Source organism: Lissotriton helveticus, chromosome 1_1 (genome assembly GCF_964261635.1).
Source record: "Lissotriton helveticus chromosome 1_1, aLisHel1.1, whole genome shotgun sequence".
In the NCBI taxonomy this organism is placed as follows: domain Eukaryota; kingdom Metazoa; phylum Chordata; class Amphibia; order Caudata; family Salamandridae; genus Lissotriton; species Lissotriton helveticus.
Genome location: NC_136057.1, coordinates 1,280,643,259 through 1,280,661,177, shown reverse-complemented (window position 1 = coordinate 1,280,661,177; position 17,919 = coordinate 1,280,643,259). Strand labels below are relative to the sequence as shown.

General features: G+C 44.9%; 1 protein-coding gene across 8 annotated transcripts in view; it reads right to left on the bottom strand.

Moving 5' to 3' along the window:
* The window catches only part of PTPRZ1 (protein tyrosine phosphatase receptor type Z1), a 656,962-nt gene that overhangs the window by 387,624 nt on the left and 251,419 nt on the right, over nucleotides 1–17,919 (bottom strand). The window lies entirely within an intron of this gene.

Here is a 17,919-nt window from a genome sequence, read left to right as displayed (position 1 = left end):
AGGCCGGGCGGCGATATTCAACCACATGCTGCATCCTCATTGTTTCAACATTTACGGGCGTCAAGTGAGGAATCCTGCTGTCTGCATTTAGAGTTTTCTCCCCATTTCCCCAGAATTTCCGTAAGTTCGAATTTACTCCAGTAAGTCGATCCAACAGTCCCTCCCTTGCCCCCCCCCCAGTCCGCTGCAAAATCTCCATATTTAAAAAATGTAAGTACCGAAGTAAAAGACGGAAGAATTGTCCAACAACAAAATCAGAAACAACATTAATTCAATTATCATTAGGGAGGAAAATGCGACAGAATTATGACCCAGGTAGCAACTGTGGGCCTGACGTACAAAGCCATTTTGTGGTTGCAAAGCCTGAGATCCACAAAAGTACATGGTTTGCGGCCACAAAATAGGTTTTGTTGTTTTTACTAAACCCATTTTGTGATTCAGTAACAGGTTACTAAATTGATCATTGGTTTTAGAATCCCCCAGTGAATCGCTATTTGGAAGTGGCATGTTAACAACCATCTCAAAGAAGGTGGTACTGGCAACCCATTCACAAATAGGAAAAGTCTCTTAAGGCCCCTTCTTTTGGTGAATGATATAAACAGGTTTGTTGGGGAGTAGGTAGTGGTCAATACTAACCCTGCCAACTCTCAAAAAAACAAATCTTTACTTTTTAAATGTAGCCCCAGGAAACCACCATCTCTGGAATGGCCTCCAATCATAGTGAGTCACTATTTGTGACCTACCTCTTGAATATTGATGAAGCAGGTCGTATTGGGACCCACTACGACTCAACATTTTGTGAACTGATCTATTAGTACATAGGTCGGTTAACAAAATCCCTTTCGATTCACAAAAAGTCAGTGCACAATTTGTGGCCATTTTTTGAGAAATAGAATTTTGTATATCTGGATCAAGATCTATAAAAACAAATGTACAGCAGTATGAAAGGCTAGTTCACAGAAAAATGCACATTTCTTTAGAATTGCATTAATTCCATCCACCCCCCTTATGCCTAATGAGTTGAAAAACTGCCCGGCTCTCCATCAACTTTAGACCTGACAAGAACTTAAACATCATGATGTCATTCTTTAGAAGAAAAAATAACTATCTACAGAAGCTTTAACCTAAAATTCACATTAAGGATCATTCATACCGAAACAACGAAGGGAAGCAAGGTGGAACTCTAGGAGGGGAGCAACAGTTGCCTGCTAACATCCTGACCTTGACTTCCTCCACGCAGTTCCAAGGCTTGGTAGGAGAACATGGTAACCGGCTAAACCCTAGGTCTTGAGGTGCACTAGATTGGGAACGCCTCCTCAGTAATCATCAAAGAAGACCTTTCCCCACTGCCAGCTTCTTTACAGGATAGCTCCACATGAGGATGAAATCCACTGGTTGCGTATAGGGCCATCATAGAGGTGGCACCTCACATGGGGAACATGCTGCTTGACCATGATGTGTGCTGGTGTTGCTATATTAACCGATATCATTTCCTGAACCCTTATCCCAAAGGTCAGCGGGGGAAGAATCATATATGCAGGAGGCAGAGTGAGGATAATACTGTGGAGGGGGCAGCCTATCACAATAGCGTGTTTTCTTTGACACACTAGTGAATTAGCAAGTTTTCTTTTAGTGGTCATCACCCTGCAGGCAATTGAGGTCTCAGAGAGACTAATAGACAAGGTTATACAGTTTTTAACAAATATAGTGGCTTTTCCTGGAGAATTCCCTGCCCCATTAAGGTCCATGGTAGTGAAACCACTGGTGGAATCTATTGTGAACCGGAGTCCACTTGCAATTGTAGGATACTTTCTTAGAATGGGGATTAGTGCCAGAAGGGATGCACAGAATCATACCTGAGCCATAATCAGAGCATGTGGCGCTAAGATCATAAGAAATAAGGGGAGGTGAAATGTACATGTGGAAATTATACCTTCTTCTATGGCCCTTTTTTTTGATAAGATAGAAGAAAAGAAATGGAGCAATTGCAGTGCACTAGTGACTTGGGGCAAGACCTAAATGATGATCCCCCAACCTAGGCTCCTGGTGCGTGTATATATGCTGTAATGTGGATGTTCCAGGTAATCTCAGATTAGTATGACATTGTGTGAGGAGAGGAAGAGAAAGGGGAAAAGAACAGGGAGAATGTGAAAGACCAAGAAGTTAGTGTAATAGAGCAGGTCCACAGAAACATTGAGGCTGGGCAAGTGAAGTCCTAAAATGTGGTTAGAAAAGGATAACTAGGTAAGAAACAGTGTTATGGATCAAGTGAATAAAGCTTTGTGCAAGGACATGATAGGCACATTTGACGTGTCTGAATGAAACCAGCGAGCAAAATAGTCCACATGTGCAAAGTTTAATAAGAAATTCAACAAATTACACACAAGAATGCAGGCTCTTGAGGAGCCGATAGATTTGTCTTGTGAAAAGATAACTCTTAGCATGCAGGCAGACCCATTTTGGGAGGAGCACAGACAGTTTAGAGGATACTGGGCTCAACTGTGGTGGTTGAGGTTGGTCCCTTACCAGTGGTGTCTTAGTGCCCTCCCTACAATGCCTGTGCAAACTGGCTGTGCATCTTTCCCACAAACAACTAACAGGGTCAGCCAAAGCCGGGCAGTAATCCAACAAGTCAGCAGTCCAGCAAGGCAATGGCCCAGCAAGGCAGCAGTCCAGCAGAGTGCACAGCAGGTCACAGCAGCAGGCAGTCCTGTGAGAGTCCTTCCACAGGACCAGTAGTGAACTGAAGGGGTGGTGTCTGAGTACCAGTATTTATACCCTGTTGTGACTTAGAAGTGGGGAGGAAGCTTCTAGAGGTTTCCCTTCCCTGTTCTGGCTCTAGACTAACTACAGGGGGTATGCAGCCCTTTGTGTGGGGGCAGGACACAGCCTATTCAAGTGTAAGTAGGGCTCAAACCAGCTCCACCCGCCCATCCTGCCAGTGATGGCCAATACAGGCACACGTAAGTGCACTATTGTGTGTGACTGTCTAGGAGGAATACACAAACCCCAACTGTCAGCTACACCCAGTCTTATGACCCAGAGACAGGCTACAGGCACCAGGGCCGGACTGGCCATTTCAGGCATCGGGTGTTTACCTGGGAGGATGGAAGGGTGGGGGCCAGTTTTGCAGTGGTGTGTGCCAATTTTGTTACTGGGAGTTGGTTTTGCAGCATCGCTGCAATATCTGCCCCCGTAACAAAATCAGCAGTGTTTCACACTTACAGCCCGGCCTTTGGGAGGCTGGTCCTTTAAAATAGGCAGGACTGCTTTGGGTTCCCACCCTGGCCTGACAGGCACTAAATTGATATGGCAGGCTAATGCCAACTTTCTAAAAGTGGCATTTTCAAAATTATAATTTTAAATCCGATTTTACCATCAGTTAGGATTTTTCATCACAATTTCAAAGAACCAAACATGAACTGGTTACCTGCTTCCGTTTGGAAATTACAGCCTACTAAAAGTAATAAGGTAACTTCAATGTTATACTATGGGAACAGTAGGCCATGCAGTAGTAAAAAACAAATGTAAATGTTTTTTAATTCCAGGACATGTAAGACTTAAAATTACATGACCTGCTTTTTAAATGCACTGCACCCTGCCATCTGAGGTGTCCGGAGCCTAGCCCAGGAGTGACTTACATGTATTAAAAAGAAAGGTTTATGTCTGTCAGGGTGCAGTGTATTATTTTGCCAGGTTGAAATGGAAGTTTAAAAACTGCACACAGGGAGTAATTGCAGGCCTGAGACATGTTTACAAGGGCTACTTTAGTGGGTGGCACAATCAGTGCTGCAGGCCCACTATTAGCATTTAATTTACAGTTGCTGGGTACAGGTAGTACCACTTTACTAGGGACTACCACCTTTAGAGGGGAGAGCACAAGCATTTTAGCACTGGTTAGCAGTGGCAAAGGGAGCAGAGTCCTAAAAGCCAACAGAAACGGGGCAAGAAACCAGGAGGGTGAAGGCAAAAGTTTGGGGATGATGCTATGGAATGGGCCAAGTCCAGCAATGATTCACTATGATAATATTAGAGTTTATTCGTAGAGTAGTTTGCTCTCTTACTGGAGATCCTTCTCTGGGTTTCTTGAGACCATATCATCCTTCATGGGAGTTTACTTATTTTTAGCTTATTTCCATTTACTAGATATATGCTGACTTATAGCTGAAAATACTTTAAAGCTTAACAATTCTCATTTATTTGAAGTACAAAAGATTCATGCTAATGCTTTGTTATTCTCTTATCAGAACTCTTTATGAGTTTTTGAACTGACACCTTATTCCATTTTCAATTTAATTTAGATTAGGAAAATTCCTTTATGCAGAATGCTTGCTACATTATTACTAATTTGACAAATTATTTGTACTAATATTGTATTTTATCTTATTTTGAAATACAGAATAATGGATTATTTAAATTTGTAATGGTAAGGGCTAAATATTAATACTATTGAATAAAAAATCGATTTGAACTAAATTGTTAATTAAACCCTTTAACTCACACAAATTCTCTTTATTGACTTTGCAATTGCCAGGAGAATTGCTGGTTCAGAAAAGGTTGATATAAGTGATTGCTCTTTTTAAACTCTCTTCATCAACGCACAACGGTCTATGCGACCAGTGGTGGGAGTTATTTAATGTCTACACCCGAAGATTGAGATATAAACAACCCACTCCATCACTATCATTTAACACCAGTGTAACCAGGCTAGTAGCTGTAATGTTCCGAAAGCAACTTAGTGGAGTGTGGCATTTACAAGCAGAACTTTGGCCCCCACAGTACAATAATATTTACACGTAAAAAAAAGAAGCACTTGCGATACATTGGGAGGTTGGCACTTTCATATTTAACTGTACTTGGAGGTGGATTTTGTGAATTGTGAAATTTAAGGCAACTGAAAAACGAATGTAAAAGCTGGAGAAAGTGATGGCCAACCATGGGGTAGTCAAAGAGCAGAGAACTGATAATGGCCTCCCGTTTCACGATCAGGACTATTCTTAGTACCTCGCCTCCTTGAAGGATAAGCAACTCAAAATCATGCCCTGGTTGATGCAGGCTAATGGAAAAGATGAACTCTTCTTGAGAACATTGCTCAAGCCCATCTGGATCACTCATGCAGCAGGACAAAATACAGAGTGATGTATTAAAACTATCCCAAGGGAGTATAGACTAACTCCATATTCTACAACCGGTCAAGACCCTCAACACATGTGTTTGAGGTAACTGAGAAGTGATGTGCTCCTTTATCATCCTTTCGGGACTTTATGGAATACTGAACCTCCAGATGATTGGAAAATATTAGTATGTTGTAAGAAAAGAAAGGATCAATGCAGCACAAGATGGAGAGCCAGGAAATCCACAATTGGAAAGGGAGATCCTGTACTGATCAAATCGGTCATCCTAGCAGGACGTTTCGACTCTTGTTTGAAATTACTCAGTGAAAAGTAATCAAGGTGCAAGCTGCCCAGGTAGCTGCAAGAAAAGGAGAACCATATATATATCAAGGAATATTTAGGTTTTGTTAGGAGAACAGTAGTTCAGAGGCATGTGGTGACCTCAGCTTGGGGTTTAAGCCTCCAATAGGAGTGCATTCCAGCTGCCCCGAGTGTGCAACTCTTTCATCTGTGACGCAGTCATCTAAGAATCTGCATAAATTATCATCCCAAAAGTATTTGAATGCTAACTCACCTCTTCCTCAATGGGACAAAGCCTAATTGCAATAGAGATAAAAAGTTATTAGTGTGTATGCAGGTGTTTGGTTTTTCTTTTACAATTTTGTGACCAATGTAGTTGAATGCTTGCCATTTGCAGGCGCCATGCTTAACCCGATGTTTGGTTTTGTCTTAGCGATGTATATTGTTGAATAACAGAAGGTTTTCTCTTTCCTTTGGGTACTTTCAGCTACACATTAGAACAAATGATGCCTGTTAGTTTATTTCTGAAATTAACCACCTGCTCCATATAAAGCCAGGCCCAACACCACAACTTCCTCTCCAAAAAGGTTAAAAGGTCAGCCTCTGCCCTTGTGCCCTTTCAGGGACACAGCTGAGTTTCTGACTTGGGGCCTGATTAAGATCTTGGTGGATGGGATACTCTGTCACAAATGTGACGGATATCCTGTCCGCTGTATTATAAGTTCCATTTTATTCTATTGAACTTGTAATATGGCAGACGGGATATCCTTAATCTAAGCATGTCCTGCTTGCCTTTCAGAGGGGAAGCCAGCACTGTGTCAGCACTGGTCAATTTCACCCCCCCCCCTCCACACATCTCCGATGTCCCAGTGTGTTATATGCATAACTGCATATCAGACAAGGTTTCATTTGTGTTGGTAGCTGTATGTGGAGCACTCATTATTCAGACCCTGACTCTGATCTACAGCACAAGAGGGAAAGGCAGAAAAGAGAGAAAGAAGGGGGCGGCAAAAGAAACAGTGACAAAAGGAGAGAGAGTGGACAAAAAGATCCTGCAAGAGTGAGATAAAGAGAGAAATGTGTGCAGTAGTAGAAGAAAGAGGCATGAGGTGGAATCAAGACCATGTAACCTTGGCATTGGCCAAACCAAGCCCTAGGAAGTGCTGGCAATGAGTTTCTAAGATTTGCAAAATCACAGGGTTTGCAACTGCTAAAAGACTTTTTGTAATGTACTAAACCCATTTTGTGATTCAATAACAGTATACATAAAAAATAAAAACCAAGCAAGATGGGTAGTGGTGGCGGAAGCAATGGACATACTTGAGGGGAGAGCAACATAGAGAGCTAGAAGAGATGGGTATGTAAGGGGTAGGCAGCACACAGGAGAGAGAGCAAGAAAAACATGCATTTCCATGAAGAGCTGGAAGCAAAAGAAACAAGCATTAGAAATGCAATCGGGCTCGGATTTATTTGAGTTTGAGCTAATGGCATTGTAAATGCCAATGTCTTTTTGCCATGTGTTATGGAGTGTCTGCATGTGGTGTGTAGTGGAAGTATGTTTGTTGAATTGTAATTTTACCAATGGTGGCATGCTGTGCTTTATATGAATATGTTTAAAAGTAAAGTGTACCATACTGCGATTGCTTGGTGGAAAAGTGCACTGCCGGCTGGAGGTGTGTGTGCCTGGTGGAAGGGTGCACTGACGGCTGGTGGGTGTGTGCTTGGTAAAAGCGTGCACAGATGGATGATGGTTGTTGGTGTTTGTGCATGGTGAAAGCATTAATTGACGGCTGGGGGTGTGTTGTTCTGTGTGTTGTTTTCTGTGTGCTGGTGAGTGTGTGGTGGTGAGTCTGTGGGGGTGAGCCTGGGGAGTGAGTGTGGTGGTGAGTGTGTTGTGTTGAGTGGTGACAAGTGTGTGGTGTTGAGAGACTGAGTAGGGCACGTGTTTGTGTGTGTCTGACCGTTTGTGTGGGTGGTTGTCGGGTTTGCGTGTGGATGCATGTTTGTTTGGCTCCGTGTGTTTATGTTTATCGGCCCCCTTGTGTTAAGGGCTTGTGTGTCTGTCAGCGTGTTTGTGTGTGCCTACATTTCTGCGTCTGTGAGTTTCGGCATGTGTGGGCATCTGTGTGCGTGGGGGTGGATGTGTTTGCCTGAGTTGTTACAGTGTCGATGTTTGCGTATTTGTGGACACCTGTGTGGGCCACTGTGTGGCTGTGTTTTTGTATGTTTCTGTTTGTGTGCGCATGTGTGGGTCTCCCTGTGTATGTGTGTGTGTGTGTGGGGGGGAGGGGTGCATGCGTCCCTGATTCTGAATGTGTGCGGTATGGGTACTGTGTGTGATGGAAAGATCTGGGGTGTTTATAAAGAAGGTGTGCACGTGTCTGCTAGCCACACTTCATCCACATGTAACTATTTGCGTGCTATGAAGTCTCTGCCTCCGCTAGAGTCGTCTCAGCCCGATTCTAAGCCGCCGGTCCTTAAACGCCGAGACGCTGGAGCTGGCTGCACGTATGCAACGAAAACAACTCCAGCAGCAGCGGCTAAAACAAACTAAAAGTGTAACTCTGAGCTGAGCTGGAGTGAGGGCTGAGCGCTGGGAGAGGCGTCGGCGTAGCGCGCACAGACACACGGCACTGCCAGCTGACAGAGCTGGAAAGAGACATCACGCTAAGATCAACACTGTCAGCCCCACTGGTGGCCAAAAAGGGCATGGGCGGCGCGGGACACCAACGGGTTAAACCAAACAGCGGGGAGGGGTGTCCTGCGCTGAGTGCAGGGGCGCCTGCGAGCTCCCAGCAGGGGCAGAGTGGTGCCCTCTGCCACCCCGGGGTCCGCCGCGCGCACGCAGACACCGGGGTCGCCGGCTCCGGGAGGCAGCTTCCAAATGATCTCATCTCTCCTTTCTTCCCCGACACTATTAATGCTCAGATGGGCAGAATGAAGTGAAAGTACGTGCAAGTCATGTGTAAACTGCCTCAGCCAGGGGGCTTTTATCCCGGCGTGTATATTCCAGTGGTGCCCATTTATCTACCCCCGTACACACGGCACCCCCCTGCAGCTCCTTAGCTCTAACGAGCCTCGTTAAGATCACAATAATATTCCACCCTCTAATTGCTCGTCCCATTCAAAACAAGAACGGGGTTCGTGTCTCGGCAACGACGCTCAACATCCGTGATTCTGGACAAATCACTTAATCTCACCGTGCCTAACAAAACAAGGAAGCTGCGCGCTGAGCGCTGCAGAATTGTGAACGCGCCCGGCCATCTGGATTCACTAACGGAGGCACCCTGACAGCTCCTAATTATAATTTATGTACTTCTTTGCGCGAGCACGAACGAAATATGCCCAAAATGGCGGAACAAAACTACATTTACCCTATCACTTCAAGCCTATTAAAACGAAAACACAAGGAAGACGAATCACTGGCCAGATGACAGAAAACCCTAAGGAATGTGTGGAATTCCTCTCACCAAGGCCCTAGGAGATACTTCTTTTTTTTCTCCTTTAACATTAGTTCTCGAAACTCCTCCCAGTTTCACTGGGGAGGAGTCCGAGCCCTAAAAAGTAATTCCCTGATGAAAGAGCTGTGGAAGGGTACTACCAAATAATCAAAGGGATGGTAAAGAAGCTAATCTCCAGGGGAGGGACAAACACAAGTAGAGGATGGAAAGCAATTGTATAAGATTTCTGCAAGTGAGATTGACAAAAAAAAGTCAACCAATTGTAAGTAATGGGCTGACCCAAAGCTCTGTAAGTATTGTTATTGTCCACAATAAGTCTTTGATAACAGACAGTTAAAAGCTGTATGTAGGCGAGACCTAAAAAGATTAAAGAACGGAAAAGAAAAAAACATTGGCAAAATTAAGTACTTTTCCACCAGCCTTGGCATTGAAGACCAGTTTTTTTTAGGTGGCCGTGCACGTGATTAGGAAGAAAACTGTTTGTTACAATAAAAGAGAGCCAATGGCTGAATTGGGCTGATCCATTGCCTCAATTTGTTGTACACTGCGGTGGACAGAAGCGAAATAGGAATAACAGTTGAACAGACCAATGGAGTAAGAGGGCTGTCAAAAAATATATGTATGAATATATGTATGTATTTTTTATTTATGTCCTTTTTGGGCTACTTGAGGCTAACGAGGGAGCTGAAAGTGTCTCCAGCAGAGATCTAGAAAAAAATATTAGCTAATGAGAGCGAAAGAAAAACAACAGTGTTGGTGATGAGTGCCTTCCGGGCAGGGTGGCTGGCACGGAAGCACCTCCCTCACAGAGCAGCATTTAATAATGAGTCTTTCGCTGGTGATTACACGGATGCCTAAAGGCAGAAAGAATTAAAAAGTTGTTTTAAACAATGACTCAAGCAATAATGCTAAACAGTGTTCCAAAGTTTAATGTGACTGTGGTTTTCCAGGCTGGCGTCTTTAGAAATCTCGTGGGTGAGGTTCCATGAACCTGGCACCTAGTTAGGGCTTTTCTTAATGATTTTTGATTTAGTATCGCTAAAGAAGAAAGATTAGTAAAAGAAATTCACTCAGGATATCATTGTGAACATCAATTCCAATGGTTCCACTCTACAGAAATTGGAGTAGCCCTTAAAACATATGGGTCGATTGCATGACATACGATGATATGGATGGAGCATAACATTTACATGGGTGGCCATACCTCCTGCACCTGCATTCTGCTTCAAAAAGAGGTAATGGCCAGTTTGCCTCCACTTCTTTAAAAACTGATAATATGAAGGCAAGTGCTTCTGAGTTGCCGGGGTAATTTGTGACTCTATGCTCGGTAATTCCAATGTGTTTTTGAAGATTTTCTTGCAAAGATGAGTGAACCATCTTGGTAAAACAGACAATGTTTGGATGCGGGTATCGTTAAAGTTCCCACAAAGCATGAAGAGAAAAAGTCACTCCACTTTCAACAAAAAGATTGCAGTCAGGACTGACACTGCTCCAGAATGGTGATATGGTATTCAGAGATGGCCCAAAGCTGCTCACCTTTTTCCTGAAATCTCTTTTTTCTCCTCAGATACCCAAAGCCTCTAAGATGACAATCAACTACTGAGGCACCAACTGTTTTGCAAGAGGAGAACTAATTTTCATTAACTAATTGGTGTAGTTCACTTGACCAGATGCCTAAGTCAGCCTCCAGAATCGCCTCTCATAGCTAACAATAATATACAAGTAGGCCTCAATAACCAAAGGTAAACTGAGAGGACAGTCGAACTTTACGAATTTCGATATTCACAAAGAGCACTCACTACTAGTAAATGCCCTTTTGTGAATACCAAAAGTAGTAAAGTTTGACTTTCGGTATTCACAAAGGATAGTTCGACTTTCCTCTCTGTTTACCTTTGTGAATTGGGGCAGTAGTTTTTGGGGAGAACCTTGCAATTTCAAGATTCCCCCTATCAAAATCTTTACCATGACCCTTTTGCATCGATAAAGACTTCTAAACATTCTGAAAACGTCTGGAGGCACACCCTTTTCACCAAAAACGTGTTCTTCAGTCGTCAGAACCCTCTACCCCAGCGGTTTGTAACCTTTCGACCTCCGTGGCCTCCCACTGAATCACTATGGAAGCCGTGGTCCCTGCATAAACAATTTCTCAGATGTGAACCTCAAATTGATACAAAACACTACAGAAACTAGTATATGTCAAACAAATACACAAATTATGAAATATTTTCTTTAATTCACAAACAAAAATCGGAATTGGAATTTTAATGGGAAGGTTGGAGCTTTCAGAATTTGGGTATCTTTCTAAAAGACAAAGCTATATACTGTGCTCCACAATATTGCTCTGTCTTTTTTGCCTTTAATGCATCCTTTCTTTTTGTCAGAGCATGCTAATGCTTTAGTTGAAGCCACTAACCATCCATAATACTATTTGACTTACTTTTGATGTGTACGAATCAAGCTAAGGATATCAACTTGATTTTTTGCCTACAGTTTCAAATATTCTTCAAATTTAACATTTGAAAATTTTCAGTTTTCAATTTAGCTTTGTTATTTATATATACTTTATCAATCCAGAGCCAACTTTAGTGATGTTGGCATCCAGTGCTGCAATCATTGTGACACCCCGACAATTACCTTCTTTTCCATGGATTTCCTCATTACCACCCACCAACAGGGCCCCTTATGTCTTCATAGCCCCTCTCTTATATTTATTTAACTTTTTTATATTGCTACACCTCCCAATATACACCTATTACACAAAGGCAATGATTCATACAAGTATGTAAATCAGTATCTAGGGAATTAGGACTACAGGGTGTATGAGTTGCATATATCATCTATACTGGTAGGCAATGAATGTAAAGAGTGCTAGGCCTGGACTAACACAAAGTCAGAATTTTAAACATAACGCAGTGGTTAGGGTTGCCTGTCCTAATAATAAACATTACTACATAAAAGCACCCTTTTTTAGCAATCTCAGAATAAAAGAAGATTGAAGGGAAAAACATACGTTTCTAAACCAATGCCTTGATGTTTGCATTCAGCTATTTGATGCTGGTTACTGTGCTATATTAAAGGGATTGTATTTCATGCAAGTAATAAAAGGATCTCTATGACAACAAAATGCTACGCTTCAACGCAACTGGCTCAAAACAAACAACCCTGAAGACAAAATAACCCTACACAGAAGCAACAGAATATAGAAGTCATCAAAAGCAAAAAAAACTATACTATTCAAACCGAATCCACAATGCAGTGTGCCAATAAACAATTCCCAAAAATATTCATAGAATTCCGTAAGCCAAAATGCACAGAAGCTACCAATCGCAGTTCTTAATATTTTTGTGACAAACTGGCTAACGATTACAAATCTAAAATACATATGTTGTATATCCACTTAAACAACGAAAAACAATTACAGCCCACAGCCTGTTTCCGACAATACCTTCCAGCCACAGGCAAGCACTGCAACTACACTCCTTCAAAGAACTATCATCAACTGAATTTCTGAGCCTATCATTCTATCCCTACTTCAAACTCTACTAAACACACATGAAATCAAGAGCACAATCTTAACACAACTAATACATCACTGAAAAACTCGGTAACACTGTGTGGTCATTGATTGCACCTCATTAGTACCATTTTAACACTCCAATATAACAATAAGCAACAGATAGGTGACCCGTCCAGCTTTGCGAAGGGTCTTCCACTGTGCTGCAACACGTGTTGCTGCATATTTAGTAACTTTTGAACTGTTTAAGCAAGAAACATTTTTTGCAGATTATGCGCAGACAGTGGATTATGTGGCAAATATGGCAAATCTATAATTATGCAAAAATCACCACGGGCCACAAAATCGCATAATTCCGGTGGCCCTGCCTATATCATTCGAAGCTTGATGCACCAATGTAGGCGAGAAATGATAACTTGAATTATGTAAGAATTAATAATTTCATATGCTATGTTATTTGTATCAGCAATTTCAATGTTGTTTATAAACCTGCTTAAAGCACACTAAAGTTTTAGCATTACTGCACATTTACCTACATTTAGCACATATTGTGATTTTGTTATTTCGTGTTGTACATTGCACATTTCCACCTCACTATTCTTGTAAGGGTAGCCTCATTCTGAAGCTGGAACAACGAAGCAATTAAGTCAGAAATTGGAGAAGTTAGCCATTTTACCCTAATTTACTGTGACAAGTGTTCAAGGTCTTTTCACATTTTTTTCACAATATGAACCAGGTACTTTCTCATTAGGGCCTTTCTGAAGTATTGTTTCATCACTTGTTCTTTCCTCCATTTGTTTGCATTGAGAAAAAGTGTAGAAATGTAGTGTCAAATTGTATGGATGTTAACATTACTTGCTCAAACTGTCCACAGAGTGAAGCTCTGGTTTGTTGAAATGGAATTTTGCACTTAGCTTTATGTTTTATTCTTGCTGGCTATTTCACTTTTAACATGTTTTTGACTTCTATGGGCTATCCGGAGTGTCCGTTTGCATTTACTAACGCATTTCCTTCTAATAAATATCATATTCCTTAACTATCTAGTCCTATAATCAAGTTCAATGCACTGAGTACTGATAGACCAGGTATGTGCTAAACAAAGGAACTGAATAAGCAAACACATAAATAAAGTGACTGCTGTGATAACCACAATTTAGCTGTTGGGGTTCATTGCCTTCCTATAAAGAACTTCCTTTTATGTGTTCATCTAAATGCTTGTCCATACGGTGCAGTTTAAATGAACTTTGGGATACTTTTCTTTAAGACCAGGAAAACAATATTGTGAGGACAAAATATCATGTCAAGAATATTGAGGACATATTGTGAAGGTAGCTTTCTATAGGTAAGCAATAAATGTACATTGCAGATATATATATCTGCAAGGCACATAATTGTGGAATTAAGAATAATAAATATGGGGGCGTGGCTAGCAGAGCAGCGAGATGGCCGCTCTTTGAGTGAGCTCCGCCGGCTACTACGATTAATCCTATCAAATATCCTGTTCCTGGCTCTTGCGGACCCCAGTTCCTCCCGGGTTCCGCTCAGTATACCCTGGTGATCCCTCGGCCCGAGTTTGGAGTGCGGAGGTGTTTTATCCTTGAAGCGGTGACGGACTACGTCTGCAGCGGACGCTGCGCTGAGATTGCGCCCCGCCGAAAGTGACCCTCGCCGGGAGCCGCGTTACACTGTGGGCCGCGGATGCGGAGGCCCCAACATCCTTATTGGACTTTACGGTGAGCTGCCGCCTGCAGAGTTGCTACTCTGGCTGGGGCTGACGGCGATCGCTGCTGAGGGGCTGGCGGTGGCTGGCGCGGCTTGGCGTGGGCGGCCGAGCTGCGGAGGAAGGATCCTGTGCCAGACAGAGCCGAAGCTTTCCTGTGAGGAGTCCGGCGGGGTAAGACGAGGTCGCGCCTGCTCCGCCTGCGCCGCGGCGGCGACCGGAGGAGAGGTGAGAGAGTGCAGCGGAGAGCTGGGCTTCTCTTGGGGTCCCTCCCGCTGCGGCTGCACCCGGACTCCCCGGCGGCCCTTGACAGGGGCGGCCCTGCTCCCCTTGGAGTCCCTGGGCTATGTGTATTTCTACCTAGCTGGTGGATTCACCATTGCGCTCCGTGCACCCGCCATTTTGGGACCTGGGAAGACCTGTTGGGCGCGCGGCGGTTTGGTGCCCCACCGGACACTTGTGACTTCCTTTGCCCAAGCCACCACGTTTGCTCCATCACGCCTAAAACGCCCTGGCCTTAACTAGATAGCAGCGAGCGGACTAGGCGATTGCTGGCTGTGACGCTAGGTGGGTGCTTCCCCGCTGCGTGGCGAGTGGACCTCATCGGCTGGTGGTGATGGGAAAAACCGACGCCAAGCAAGTGAAACTGAGCTTTGAAAATAGAAAGCCGCCGAAAAACAAGTCTATGGAGTCAGAAACTGGCGCATCGTCCTCGCAATGTGCTACCCCGGACATTGATTTTGGGGCCCTCATTATGGAGGTGAGAACCAGCTTGAAGAGCATAGATGCCAAGCTTGATACCATGGCTGCGCAACTCGAATCAGTGAAAACGAAGGTGGACGCTCACGAGACGAGGCTGGACTGTCTCGAAAACAGGCAGACTGAATGTTGCGAATTTCAGCAGCAGGCCAAAAAGCACATCACTACACTAGAGCGGGAACTTGAAAATTTGCGCGCGAAGTCGGACGATTTGGAAGCACGCTCCAGAAGGTCCAACATCCGCATTACAGGCATTCCGGAGACGACCAACACAGGGAAGATGGAATCCTTTGTATCGTGCCTCCTTCATGACCTGTTTGATCCAGACCTATCCCCGGTCTTCGCGGTGGAGAGAGCGCACAGGTCCCTAGGGAAAAAGCCCCCGACAGGCGCCACTCCGCGTCCAATCCTGGCTAAACTGCTAAACTATCAGGATAGAGACGTCGTTCTACGCTTGGCGAGAGAGAGGGGTAAGATCACGCACCAGGGCAATCACATCTCCTTTTACCCGGATTTCACCCCCCTGGTGCAGGCGGCCCGCAAGGAATTCCTACCCGCTAAGAAACTTCTGCTGCAAGCTGGCGTGCCCTACTCTCTCCTATACCCGGCAAAGTTGAAGGTTCAACACGACAACACCTCTCACTTCTTCACTGACGCCAAATCAGCCCTCAAGTTCGCCAAACACGTTTGTGCTGGAGCCAGGAGAAAATCGCCGAGACTTGAGGAAGCTTCGGACCCACTCAGTGACAATGACTGAGGCCTCAGGTACGCCCGCCCTGTGAGGCTGCGACTGCCCTCGTTGCCTTGACGTTGGGAGCCTGAGAGCGCCTTACACACAGGTCTGTTACACCCGAATTGTCTCATTGGGGGTAAGTCCTGGTGTCACCTTTGTGCACAGAACTTTGCTGCTGTCACCGTGCCTCCATTGGGACATTGGCTGCTTGCGGATCTTGTGGGACCAGGAGACGGGGGCACTGCCTGAGTCCAGGAACGCTAAAGTTTGACTGTAGCCACCCTGTGTATACGGGGGTGTTTGCCGAGCGCACCACGCCTCATGGGGTGCCTCCCTTTGTTGTTGATGTTGGGGTATTTCCACGCTATGCGTGTGAGTTTCTGGGATATGTCACGACCTAATTGGGGGGTTGCTGCGGGAGGGGGGTGGAGGGGGGGATTTCACGAGTTGCGAGTTTTTGTTCGTATTAAGTGCAATGTACTGCTACACATGCTTATATATTTGCGCGCTGGGTCTGCAGATGTGATGGCTGGGCACTCGTTTGGCCTCTGTGAGTGGGGATACGTAGGGGGAATCCTCTGTTGTACTGCACTCTAATGGGGGGTATCAAACTCTGGACTTGGAACATTAGAGGCCTTGGGGACTACAAGAAGGCCCGTTTACTGCATGGCATGTTATCCAGACACAATGTCGATATTTGCTTCCTACAAGAAACTCATTTAAACGTGATCCCCTCGGCCCGATTGAAAAATTCCAGATGGGCGCATGTCTATTCCTCCATCTACTCCAGTTATGCGAGGGGCGTTGCCATACTCATTCGCAGGGGCCTGGATTGGAGGGAGTTCTCGCAGATACGTGATGTGGAGGGAAGGTATGTTTTGCTCCATGGGTCTCTACAGGGGCGTCCCATTGTCCTGGCTGCAATCTATGGCCCCAACGTGGACGATCCTGATTTTTTCAGGAGTGTTTGGGCGAAGATTGAGTTGCTACATTGCCAGACGATTGTACTGGGGGGAGATTTCAACGTTGCATTAAATGATGACATAGATCGTGCGGGTGTGAGCAGGCCACAGCATGCTAGAGCGCGCCAGGCGATATTTGATGTCATGAATGAGGGTCTGCTTTCGGATGTGTGGAGAGCTAGGAATCCGGGGGTCAGGGTGGGGACCTGCTACACCTGCCATAAAGCTGCCTGGTCTAGACTTGACTTCTGGTTGGTGTCTCCTGAAGTTGCGACATGGGTGTCAAATGTAGATATTATGGCTAGGTCGCTGTCGGACCATGCTCCGTGTATGTTAGAACTGAGCCCTCCCGACACTCTACACAGGGCGTTTCAATGGCGCCTTCCCCCTCACGTACTCACAGACCCAGTGTTCGTAGAAGAGATCAGAGAGGACATCACTGCATATTTTGAGGAGAATGCTGGTTCTGTCCCATCCGAGGCTATAGTCTGGGATGCCTTCAAGGCTGTAATCAGGGGTCAGTGTATAGCACGGAAAGCAGGGGTCCTTCGCTCCATAAGGGACACGCTAGCTAAACTTGAGGGGGAACTGAAGGATCTTGATGCTGCTTTTAGCTCGGATCCGTCGTTGGAGAATGCTGGCGCTCTAAAAACCAAACTATTGGCCTTCAATGAGGAAGCGGAACGGGAGGTGAAATTTCTGGGGAAACAGGCTGAGGCGCGCAGATACGGGGAAGGGGATAGACCGAGCAGGACCCTTGCCAGGCTGATTACTCCTCGCACAAATTCAAACTTCATACACACTATTTATGATACATCCGGACACTTAGTGACGGGCCAAAAGGCAGTGTTGGGCGCCTTCGCTGACTTCTATGCTACCCTGTACACCTCAAGACAACCCACAGCACCGCCTTCACTGAGTGACTTTCTTGATTCCATAGCGCTCGTATGGTTCAACGATAACCACAGACAGTACATGGACCTCTCAGTCACAATCCAAGACATCGCCCAGGTAATTAAGAGCATGCCGGCCAACAAAGCCCCTGGCCCAGATGGCCTGACAACCTCCTTCTATAAAACCTATGTAGCTGAACTGGCGCCGAGACTACACTCTGTATTCGTCGAGGCTCTTGAATCTAATACCCTTCCGGACTCCATGCGGGAAGCTCTGATTATCACGCTACTCAAACCGGATAAAGATGAACGACAGCTAGACTCCTACAGGCCCCTATCGCTTATAAACGTGGATGCTAAAATTTACGCGAAGGTCATTGCAGATCGGTTACAACCGATGTTGCCCATGATTGCGCTTCCAGATCAATCGGGATTCATCCCTGGCCGCGCGACATCACATAAT